The sequence below is a fragment of the Mesoplodon bidens genome (assembly GCF_964165515.1).
Source record: "Mesoplodon bidens genome assembly, chromosome: 16".
Lineage (NCBI taxonomy): Eukaryota > Metazoa > Chordata > Mammalia > Artiodactyla > Ziphiidae > Mesoplodon > Mesoplodon bidens.
The window spans coordinates 77949557-77961758 of NC_138173.1; the positions used below are offsets into that span (position 1 = coordinate 77949557).

General features: G+C 49.8%; 1 protein-coding gene across 6 annotated transcripts in view; it reads right to left on the reverse strand.

Moving 5' to 3' along the window:
• ARHGAP39 (Rho GTPase activating protein 39) overlaps positions 1–12202 on the reverse strand; it is a 77364-nt gene that overhangs the window by 42969 nt on the left and 22193 nt on the right. Inside the window, exon 1 of one of the 6 annotated variants that reach the window (XM_081259049.1) lies at positions 585–990. The exons of the other annotated variants lie outside the window; for them this stretch is intronic. The gene's annotated coding sequence lies outside the window, so the exon portion shown is untranslated. Of the gene's footprint in view, positions 1–584; positions 991–12202 lie in introns of those variants that run through there. 6 annotated transcript variants of the gene reach the window in all.

Consider the following 12202-nt stretch of genomic DNA (forward strand, 5'->3'; position numbering starts at 1 on the left):
AGAAAAAAAAGCTCTCGGAGTTCCATGCCATCGCTTTCACACCTTCTTGTACACAAGCCTCACTTCAGTAAAACGTCTGAAGAACTGCGGAGCAGCAGCAGCACCGCAGGGGACACCTGCCCCTTGTTCCCTGTCCTCATCCCAGCCGCTACTGGGACGAGGCCCTCTCTGGAAGAGGCCGGTCCACAGATCCTATCTGTGCTGATCAAGGCGGGGAGAAAACAGGTTCAGGGCACGAGGTGGGAACACAGCCAGGCAGGGGCCCAGGGGCAAGGGACGCTGCAGGCCAATCAGACACTTTCTCTAAGGCCCAGAAGGACTGTGACGCCCCATGTCCCACTCGACTCCACTCAGTTCCTGGGCTGGAGAACAGGCTCCCAGCCACCTCCTTCCTACCACTGGAATGTCCACACAACTACCAGGAATGCTTAAGACTGGCAGGAATGCCATTTTAAAAAAATGAAACAAGTCTTTCTAATTGTCTAAGAGAAAATAGGTGACCTTCTTGTATGGCTTCAACATTAAAAAAACAAAACTAAAACAGCACTGTTAGTGAAATTTTGGAAAAAGTAAAAGGTACCTACCATAACCTGAGAGCAACTCAAATCAATGTCTTCAACCTGTGCACCTCCTTTCACTCATCTGCCATCCTTCCCGGCTGGTCCACAGCAGCAAGGCTACCACCTCCAGTGCATCTGGCTGCCCTCCTCGTTTCAGTGCCAGCTAAGGCATCACCTCCTCCAGAAAGCCTTCTCCAATCTGGGATAGACACCTCATCTCGGTGACCCAAATGCCCTGGGTCTGAAATCAGGTAGTGTTGGCCCTCCAACTTTGCTCTTCATTTTTGAAGTTGTTTTAATTATTCTAGGTCCTCTGCATTTCCATATGAATTTCAGAATCAGCTTCTCAGTTTCTCCAGAATAGGCTGCTATGATTTTGCTTGCAGTTGCATTGAATCTACCCATCAACATGAAGAAAACTAACATCGTAACAATTGAGTCTTCAAATCTGTGAACAGGGCATATCTCTCCATTAGTTATTAGTTTCTCTCAGCAGCGTTTTGTAGTTTTTTTTTTAGTGCAGAGATCCTGTACATATTTAGTCAAATTTACCTGTATTTCATATTTTTGACACTAACAAAATATAAAACAATTTCCAATTGTTCGTTACTAGTACAGAAGTATATCATTTGGTTTTGCATATTGGTAACCTTGCTAAACTCACTCATTAGCTCTAATTGCGCCCTCCCTTTCAAAAATTTCATTAGAATTTCTCTATATATGATCATGTCAATGGTGAACACAGACAATTTTACTTCTTCCTTTCCAATATGGATTGTTTTCTTTTTCTTCCTTCCCTGCCCTGGCTAGAACCTCCACCAAGATGCTGACTAGGATGGGTAAGAGCAGACACAGTTGCCTCATTCCTGATCTCAGGGGAAGCAGCCAGTGTATCACTATTAAGTATGATGTTGGACTTCCCCGGTGGCGCAGTGATTAAGAATCCGCCTGCCAATGCAGAGGGCGTGGGCTCTAGCCGTGGTCCGGGAAGATCCCACATGCCGCGGAGCAGCTAAGCCCATGTGCCACAACTACTGAGCCTGTGCTCTAGAGCCCGTGTGCCACAACTACTGAGGCCCGCACACCTAGAGCCCGTGCTCCGCAACAAGAGAAGCCACCACAATGAGAAGCCCGCACACAGCAACTAAGAGTAGCCCCCACTCACGGCAACTAGAGAAAAGCCCACGTGCAGCAATGACGACCCAACGCAGCCAAAAATAAAACTTAATTAATTAAATTTATTTTTTAAAAAGTGTGATGTTAACTGCAGATGTTTCATAAATGTCCTGTGTTGGGTTGAAGAAATTTCCTTGAATTCCTACTTTGCGGAGTTTTTTAAAAATCAGAAATGGATGTTGGATTTTGTAAATCGTTTTTACCATGTCTATTGAAATGATCACATGATTTTTCTTTTTTGGTTTCAGAATAGTTGAATTCCATTGATTAACTTTCTAATGTTAAACCAACCCTGTATTCCTTGGACAAATCCCAATTGGTCAGGATATATTATCACTTTTATATATTGTTGTGTCACGTATATATGTTGTATATATTACATATTGTTAACAAAATAAAATTTTGTTAAGAATTTCTGCGTCTATGTTCATATAGAAGATTAGTCCGTACTTTATTCTTCTTGTGATGCCTGTCTGGTTTTGGTATCAAGATAATACTGGCAAAATAAAATGATTTGAGAAATATTCCCCCCTCTCAGTTTTCTGGGAGAGTCTGTGCAGAACTGTTATTATTTCTTCCTCAAATGTTTGGTAGAATACACCAGTGAAGCCATCTGGGCATGCATTTTTTTGAGTGAGCTTTAGTGGGTTTTGTCCTTCAACGAATTTGCCCCCTTCATACAAGCTGTCGAATGTATTGGCATAAAGTTGCTATAGTGTTTCCTATGTTATTTCCTATGTTCTCTTTTCAAGATCAATAGAATCTGCAGTGATGCCACCCTCTTTTGTTCCTGATATAGGTGATTTATGTCTTTTCACTCTTTTACCTGATCAGTATGGTCAAAAGCTTGTCAATTTTATTGACCTTGTTTAGAAAAAGACAGTTTTTCACTTTATCAGTTTTCTCTATTATTTTTCTGCTTTGTTTAATTTCTGCTTCGATCTGTTACTGCCTTTCTTTGCATTCGTTTGGATTTAATTTGCTCTTTTTCTAATTTAAGGTAGAAGTTGAGTTCAGTGATTTGCGACCTTTTAAAATTTTAATCCAATTTAGGCATTTAATGTTATCAAATTTCCTTTAGAGTACAGCTATCACGATATCCCACAAATTTTGATATGCTATATTTTCATTTTCACCCAGTTCAAAAACTCATTTCCCTTTTGATTTCTCCTTTGACTCGTGGATTATACAGAAGTATGTTATTTACTTTCCCAATAGCTGGTGATTTTCCAGATTTTTTTTTTAATATTTATTTATTTGGTTGCGCTGGGTCTTAGTTGCAGCAGGCAGGCTCCTTAGTTGTGGCACACGAACTCTTAGTTGTGGCATGCATGTGGGATCTAGTTCCCTGACCAGGGATTGAACCCAGGCCCCCTACATTGGGAGTGCGGAGTCTTATCCACTGTGCCACCAGGGAAGCCCCAGATATTTTTATAGTTTCTAATTTAATACCGTTTTTGTCAAAAAAGTTATGGTGCAGAAAAATGGTCTATCTTGGTAAATATTTCATATGCACTGGAAAAACCATGTTGTTGGGTGGAATGCTCTATATATGTCAATCAGGTCAAGTTGGTTGATTGTGCCAACACTAATTTTCTGTCTACCTGTTCACCAGTTACTGAGGAAAGGGTACTGAGAGCTCCAACTATAATTGTGGCTTTGCCTATTTCTTTTTGCAGTTCTCTAAGTTTTTGCTTCACATGTTTCATAGCTCTGTTATTAAGTACATAAAATTTATAGTATCGTCTTGAGGAATTAACCTCTTTATCGTTATGAAATATCTTTACCTGGTAGTTTTCTTTGCTCTGGAATGAGTACATTTGATATTATTACAGCAGGTCCAGCTTTCTTTCCATTAGCATTAGAATTGTATCTCTTTTGTCTTTCTTTTACTAACCTATTTGTCTCTTGATATTTAAAGTGGGTTTATTGGGTAAGCCAGCATATAATTGGGTCATGCTTTTTTATGCAATCTGACAATTTCTGTTGTTTAATTGGGGTGTTTAAACCATCTATATTTGTGATTGCTGACAAGGTTATGTTGAAATCTACCGTTTCCTGTTTTTGATTTCTCCCATCTGTTCTTTGTTCCCCCTTTTCCTCTTTTTCTGCCTTCTTTTGAATTATTTTATGTGATTCAATTCTATCTCCACTGTTGACTTATCAGCTGTATGTAGTTCATTGTTTTGCTATTTTAGTAGCTGCTTTGGGCCTTGTAGCATCCATATTTAATTGATCGTAGTCTGCCTTCAAGTGAAATTACATTTCCTCAAGCATGAGTTTTGCCGTTTCTCCTGGCCTTTGTGCCATTTTTGTCATACATTTTACTCTATTTATGTTACAATCCCCCAACTCTGCTAAATTGTTATTATTTTTAGTTAAATAATTGTTTTAAAGAGATGCCGTTTAAAGAGAATTAAATAATAAGAAAGTGTCATATATTTAGTCATGTAGGTACGTTTCTAGGGCTCTCCATTCTTTCACATAGATCCAGATTTCCATCTGGTTTCATTTTCCTGCAGCCTGAAGAATTTCCTATAACATTTCTTGCTGTGAAAGTCTTCAGCTTTTGTATGTTTGAAGTATCTTTATTTCACCTTCATTTTAGAGATACTTGCCCTGGTGTTGGCTCCTAGGCTGACAGTTTTCATTCAGCACTTGCACACGGTGCTCCACTGTCTCCTCATTTGCACTGTTTCCAAAGAGAAATCTGCCATCGTCCATATCTTTGTTCCTCTGTGTGTAATTATGTCTTTTTTTCTGGCTGCTTTTAAGACCTTTCTCTGCATCTCTGACTTGGAGCAATTTGACTATGATGTGTCTGGGCATGTTCCTTGTGCTCAGAGTTTAAGATTGTTTGATCTAGGTTTATAGTTTTCATAAAATTTGGAGGTTTTTCAGCTATCATTTCTTCAAGTAGTTTTTGTCCCTCCCTCCCTCTTTGGGAACTCCAATTACACAAATCTTAGCCTCTGCCCACTGCCCCACAGCTCAGTCATGCTCGTTTTTTTGCATTGTTTACTTAAGAGTACTTTTCCTCTCCTTGTTTTAGTTCGGATAGTTCTTACTGCTTTGTCTTCAGGTTCACTAATCTTTTCTTCTGCAACATCTAAACTGCTGTTAATCCCATCCAGTGTGTTTTGCATTCAGACGTTTTAGTGTCAAACCTAGAAGTTTAATTTGGATCTTTAGTTCAGTGTCTTTACTCCACCAGGTCTCTACTTAAGGTCTCAAATATTTCCTTGAGCTTTCTGAACATATAGAATGTAGTTATAATAACTGCTTTAATGACCTTGTCTGCTAAATCTAACATCTGAGTCAGTTTTGCATCCGTTTCAACTGAATTTTCACTGCCTAATGAGTTGTATTTTCCTGTTTCTTTCTCTGCCTGGTAATTTTGATTGGATGCCAGACACTGTGAATTTTACCCTTTTGTAAGCTGTATATTTTTGTATTCCTATAAATATTTTTGAGCTTTGTTTGGGGATACAGTTACTTGGAAACAGTGTGAAACTTTTGGTTCTTGTTTCTAAGATTGTTCAGGGGCACATAGCAGCATTTATTCCAGGGCCAGCTGTTCTCCACTGAGTAGTCTGCCCAGTGCCCTGTGAAGTATGAAGGTTTTCAGTCTGCCTGATGACAAGGCACTCTTCACAGTGTTGTGACAGCTCTGGGTACTGTTCCCTTTAATCCTTCTGAGTGACTCTTTCCCTGGCCTCTGGTGGTTCCCCCACACCCACACACTGATCAACACTCTGCTGGAAACTAAGAGAGACCCTCTGCGCATCTCCAAGTTCTCTCTGTTTGCTGCTCTCTGCTCTCTGGCGCTCTTGCCTGCAAACACTAGTCCCCTTGGTTGCCCTGGACTCTAAGCTCCAGCTCCTTTACGGAGGGAATCTGCCAGGCTCTGCATCCTTATACCTCCCTGAATGCCGTAAGAGCTGCAGGAACCATCAGGCTCATCTTGTTTGATTCTCATCCCGTAAGCATCACTGTACTTTGTTGCCTCATACCCAAAGTTTAGAAAACCAAGGTTTCACAACTATTGCCCAGCTTTTTATTAGTTTCGAGTGGGAGGGCTAATCTGATCCCTGTTACTCCATCTTGTGTGTAGGTGGACTGTAGTACAGTCACACACATAAGTCATTATAACTGTGATATGCCATCTGTCTCCCCACTAGAGGGTGAGGGTAAGCTCCTTGAGGGCAGAGATGATGTCTGTTTTCTTATATCCTTGATACATAGTAACCAATCAAACATTTACTGAATAAACACACTCCTTAATCACCTGGAATTTATTTTGGCGTACTGTACAATTAAGGACCTCAAATGTTTGTTGTGTTACCTACTGTATGACTCCAAGTATTAAGACAGTTTGGACAAGGCAAAACTATATTGCTGGTAAAAAGATCATGGATGCCAGTGGTCCAGGAGGGAGGATGGTTGAATGGGGGAACACAGGGGATTTTCTACGGTGGCAAAACGGTTCTGTGTAATACTGCCATTGTGGATACCTGACAATACGCACTTCTCAAACCCAAAGAACTTTACAGCAAAAAGAGTGAACCTTAATGTACACAAATTTAAAAGAAAATAATTCAGGAAGTCAGAAGTTCTCAGGATGGGGCTTCCCTGGTGGCGCAGTAGATAAGAATCTGGCTGCCAATGCAGGGGAACACAGGTTCGAGCCCTGGTCCGGGAAGATGCCACAAGCCGCGGAGCAACTAAGCCTGTGCGCCACAACTACTGAGCCTGAGCTCTGGAGCCTGCAAGCCACAACTACTGAGCCCACGTGCCACAACTACTGAAGCCCGCCCACCTAGAGCCCGTGCTCCGCAACAAGAGAAGCCACCACAATGAGAAGCCCGCGCACAGCAACGAAGTGTAGCCCCCGCTTGCCACAACTAGAGAAAGCCTGCGCACAGCAACGAAGACCCAATGCAGCCAAAAATAAATTAATTAAATAAATAACTTAAAAAAAAAAAGATCCTGGAGGATCTCGTAGAGTCAGAAAGTAAGGAAGACTTAAGACAAAAACAAAACCCCACGATGAAGTGGTCTGCCAAAGGGACAATGGTGCTAAATAAAAGAGCTCCGAATGACCTAAAGCTGGAACATTTTGAGGGAAAAAAAAAAGTCATTCCGATTATACTTTATAACTTTTATAAAGTATAAAAGGATATCCCTAAGTCCATACTGATATAAACAAATGACCAAATAAGGAAGTAAAATGGGGAGAAGAGACAAATATCCCCTGAAAACACCAATCTATGCAGACTCTCGGCCCTTACGGACCCTCCTCCCGTGGGTGCCCCAGCCCGGCCCGGCCCCGGGAGCTCCTGGAGGGCCCCCCTCACCCGCCTGTGCACAGCCCCCCCCCCAGCCTGAGCAGAGGGCGGCGGTCGACGCTTTACAGAGGGTTCCGTTTGGGCACCAGGTCCTGGGCCGTGCTGCCCAATTCTTCCCAAACGTGACTCTCAAGGTGCAAAGCCAGCCCCTCCACCCCAGGGGGTCTCGTGCCCCCCAGGACGCCCCGCTGCCCGGTGCCTCGCGGTGCCTCTCTGACCATCGTCCAACTGCCTTCCGTCTGCCCCTCTCCGTGCCGCACGGCATGTTCTCTGCAAGCAGCTGTCCTGGGGACTTGCTCTTCCCGCTGTCTGCCGTTACTCGTGGGGCTCTCACGTCTGTCACAGCCCTTGTCCCCCAGCTCCTTTCTCAGCTCTGCCAGTGCCCTCTCCCCGCATCCTGTCCCCTGGAGCCCCCTCCTCCTGTGCATAGCTGAGCTCCGCTGCTGCACCCGGGGCTGCCTTCTCCTCCTTTCGGTGTCTACATGAGGGTCCTATGCTGGCTCCTGATCGCTGCTTGTCTATAAACGAGGGCAGGGACAGGACTGAGCCGGGGAGCTCCCACCAGCTGTGTTGCTCCAGAATGCTCGACTGCCAAGTTTCCTTACAGGTTCTGCTCTGGAAATGAGTTTCTGGTCTTAGGACATTTTTTGGTTGCAAGTGACAGAAACCCAACTCAAACTTAAGACGAGCAGCCAGCACCCGTGCCCAGTAGGGCTGTCCGGTTTCTAGGAAGCCCCGGGCCGCTCTCCCCTAAACTCTGCTCAGGCTGGCTCTCTCAAGAGCCACCAGCGACACCCCCAAACACGGCCAGAAGTTTCTTCCCTCTGGCTCCAGCAAGAGCCTCCTGGCTTCTGAGTGAGCACTGGGACCTCAGTCTTGACTGCTGCTGCGAGGGGGCAGGTGGGAAGGCGGCTCCATGGGCATCCGAAGGTGCCTGTCTGCCTGCCTGCCAGGTGACTCACTGGGAAGCCTCTTAGCCCCCACAGTACGGGGGAACACGGCCCAAGGCACTGCCAGAGGCCGGCATGTCCACAGGGAGCGCCGTTTCCCCTCTCTTCTTCCCCATCTCACCGCTAAAGAGTCTGGATCTTGTAGAAAATGCAGCTGGAGCACCTGGGCCTTCCTCCTTCAGCTCCTCTCTCACCGGATGCCCACCCACATCCGGTTTACCCCAAGGCCCACCCAAACCACAGACCCCATTCTGCCAAGTAAATGTTGTCAACGGTGCCCCTAAAATCCTCTTTGTTGGGCGAAAACTCAGCCCTGCTCAAGGCTCTGGCTTTCGCGCCTCTTCCCTGTCTGGCCGACATCCCCCTCTGGCTGTGGCTATTCCTTAGATTCACTGTAGATGAAATCCTGTTCCCTATCTTTCATTCTCTTTGTCCATTTCAGTGAGTTTCAGGGAGGAAAGAAGAACAAACAAGCCTCCACTCAGCCCTCATTTCCAGAAGGCCTACGTTCCATTCTCCATGCTGTTTTTAATACGTTTTCCCAGTTCTGAACAATGAGCCCATCTCAGTTTCGTGTGGGCTGGCGGCACAAGGCCCCGCTCTCCCGGCTCAGCCAACAGGCCGGGCTGGCATTTCCGCCTCCACACCTCCCGCTGCAGCTGTTCTCACTGACCTCCACCCCCCCCCAAATGCACGGGCCACGCTGTTATGCTGAAAATTGTGGCCCAACCCATCAGCAAGTCATGGAATCAAGCTGTAGGTCAGAAGCAGCTTTTCAGACCTTTCTGGGACAGGACGTCGGACCGTAGCCCACGCAGGAAGGACGCTGCTGTTCGGAGTCCACCGGGCGCAACGCAAAGTGAGTCTCGGAGGCTGGTGCTGCCGCTCTGGGGACAGCACGTGGCTTCTGCCCGGCCAAGGGGTCGCATGACAGGCAATCAGGACACACAGACCCTGCTCTGTTCACCCGCGGTGTGCGTCCCCAACCCTCACCTTCTTGGGCTTTCCTCACCAACAAAACCGCACCACAGCCCCCGCAGGACCGTTTAGAGAGAACAAAATCTCTGTCACATGTTCACGAGCCAAGGCGGGGACACAAGCTGGCCTGTGACAGGAACAGCCCGACACCAGCGTCCTGTTCGGGTTCCCCAAACCTTCCAGGCGCACAGCGCCCTGGCTCCCGGAGGAGGACGGCGCGACAGGGCTGTCGTTCTGCACGACGCCAGCGCCAGCCCTCCTGTCACCTCCAGCGCCCACGGGGCAGCCAGTCCCGACCCCTCCCAGGCTGAGCCCCCAGCCCCCAGCTGCCTCAGCCCCACAAGACGACGCGGGGGCTTCGGCGAGGGGGCGGGGGTGCAGGGCAGAGACGGGGCCTCCACGAAGGAGGAGCGGTGGCGCTTCCAGGCAGAGGATGTTTCCTTATTGCTTCAACCTCCTGTGACTGTTTAAAAACACGCTGAACTAGAACAGCGCCTTCTGCTCCTCAGCCCAGCACCCAGACCTCTGCTCCGGGAATCAACAGCGCTCATGCAGTGAAAGGCCTGGCTCCTTCAAATGCAAGTCGGTGGAAGCGTGGACTCTTCTCACACTCACTCCGGGGGCCACGTGGGAGCGTGCGCAGCCCCGCCCGGGAGAAGACAGAGGGTCCCTGAGGAAAAGGAAACTCCTGAAAACGCTGTGGGACGGCTGGAAGCACAGAGAAGACCCGGCAACAGGCCGTCTGCCCAGGACTCGGTGGTTTCCTAGGGCGCTTCTCACCCACCCGGCGGGCGAAGGTGGCGCCAGGGCAGCTGGTCAGGCTTCCCGTGGGTCTGCGTGTGGAGACGCGGACGCCTGGCGTTTCCCTGCCCCGCTCTCCCGCTCAGTCTCGCGCTTCGGGCCTTCCCCACTTACGGATCTGGATGTTTTGCCTGTTCCCACGGGTGATTTAACGGGAGGCTGCGAAAGGAATCTCCCGGCAGGGTCGGCCGGGCCGCCCTCACCCTGTCCTGGCCGGCTCCCCCAAATGCTCCATGCACACCCCTCACCTGAAGGAGGTCTGCTCCCTTGAAAGGCTCCTCAAAGACCCCCGGCGCCCCGCGCCCCCTTCGGTGAGCCGGAGGCCGGCTCCGCCCCGGGGCCCGGCTGCCCTAGCGCAAGAGGACGAGGAGCCCCTGCACCCAGCACCTGGGTTCCGCGGCCCCGCCTCCTGAAGAGCACCTGGCGCAAGGGGAAGTAAAGACTCCGAAAAACTCACAAACGGTTCACTAGGATGTGACGACGGCTGCCCTTTGCCGAGACTGCCGCGCTCTCAGCAGCCGCACCGCCCACCGACCTCACGGCGTGGTCGCTCGGCGCCCTTCACCCGCTGCGCGGGCAGGTCAGCTCGTCCTTGTCCCACAGACCCGGCCGGTGCTGAGGCCGGAGCTGCGGAGGGGCAGCCGGACCGCCGCTCGCTCCTCCCCGCCCCCACTGCAGGAACGCTCCGGTCACACGTGGGCGAGAAGGTTCTTGATTCCAACTTCCTACGCGAGTTCTGGAACAGAAACGCTCTGTGCCGGCTCCTGATGGGGTCTGCTTGGAGCACGAGCCGCAGGAAGCTGCAACCTGCAGGCCGGGGGCCGAGGGGGACGCTCTGCCCGGTGCCACCTGTGTGGCGCGGTGTGTGAGCCTTATGAGCTGTGAGCACGGCGCCCACCGCCCGCCGGAGCGACAGCCTGAGGCCTGATGGGGCCCGGGACGCCCGCCTCCGTGCTCCCCCGGGGCGCTGAGACGGCAAGGGGCCACGGCAAGGGCAGGATATCCCAAGACCCCGGCAGCCCACAGCCACTGGCGGTACCCTTGGCGGGCAGGGCTGGGCACTGGGACACTGAACAGCACCCTCCACCCACTGGTGCGTCCAGACAGACAGGAGCCGCCTCCGCCCAGCCCTGCCCCGCCCCACCCCGGCCTGCTGTGCTCCCCACCTCCACGCAAGGTGGTAGGGGCCAGCCAGCCTGCACGACCTCGCGGTCCTGCCTGCCATGGCCTGAGTCGCTCCCATAAGCCGACTGCCTCCCTGAGGACCTCCCCGCCCCCAAGGCTGAAAGGCCAGCAGATATTTCTGGAATGCAAAGCTGGCCAATTCCCACCAGCAGACAGACCACGCGGCTGAACACAGCCCAGCAAAGAGGTGGCCCAGCCAGGAGGTGGAGCCCTTCTCAGGCGGCAGGGGAGGAGGGGGCCTGTGTCCACGGGGTCAACAGTGAAACCCAGAGATGCTGACCGGCCAGGAGTCCCAAGGTCGGCAAGGTCACGTCTCAGAAACAGGAGTAAAATGTGGTTTCCGCCACAGAAGCAACAGCAACACCTCCCTCCCACGACCCAGCAAGCAAGGAGGAGGGAGCGGAGCAGGGGGGAGGGTGATGCGTGGTTCCCAGTCATTCTCATAGCTCTCAGGCCCAGGGGAACGGAGGTACTGGGTGACCACAGGCTCCGTCAGGACTCACCCAAAGGGTGGGACAAAATATTAACCAAACACAGGGGAAAGGAAAACAAAGTGGAAACCTTTTATCTATCCGACGGAAAACCATCAGGAAACACAGATCTGGGCCCCTGCACACCTGCAGATGGTACCGGCAGTCACAGTAACAGACCCCACGGGTCCCACAGGGCCCTGTGCAGGAGGCCTGGGGCAAGCCCTTCTGTCAGACAGCGTCTGAGGGGGCTTCCCCTTCCTGGGGGTGCGGAGGGGGATGTCCCATCCAGTTCCTCGCTGAAGGTTCCAGAAAACCACTGATAAACATGAGGAACATTTCATCAACTCAGACCATCAGAGACTCCTTTCTGCCAAGTGCCAGTAGCAGAAGAGAGACAGTGCCTTCCTGGCAGGGCCAAGCCTGCCAGGCCACTGGGAGAGCTGGGACCCGTCGCGCAGGGGACATGCCCCCCACCAACACACACACAGGAGGCTTGCCCCAGGACCTACTGGGAGTAAAGACTTCAGAGAACACTGCCATTTCTGTCACAATAATGAAACAGACAGCTTTGACCAACCCTCTTAAGAGAGAACAAACACACTATTATGACAGTTTTAAACTACTGAAAAAAATTTTTAACCCATTGATGAGATAGGAAGAAAGTTCGGAACCTCAGAGGGCAAAAGCTAAGTAAAACAGCAACAGGGGAAATCAAGGCACCCCTCTGCTGT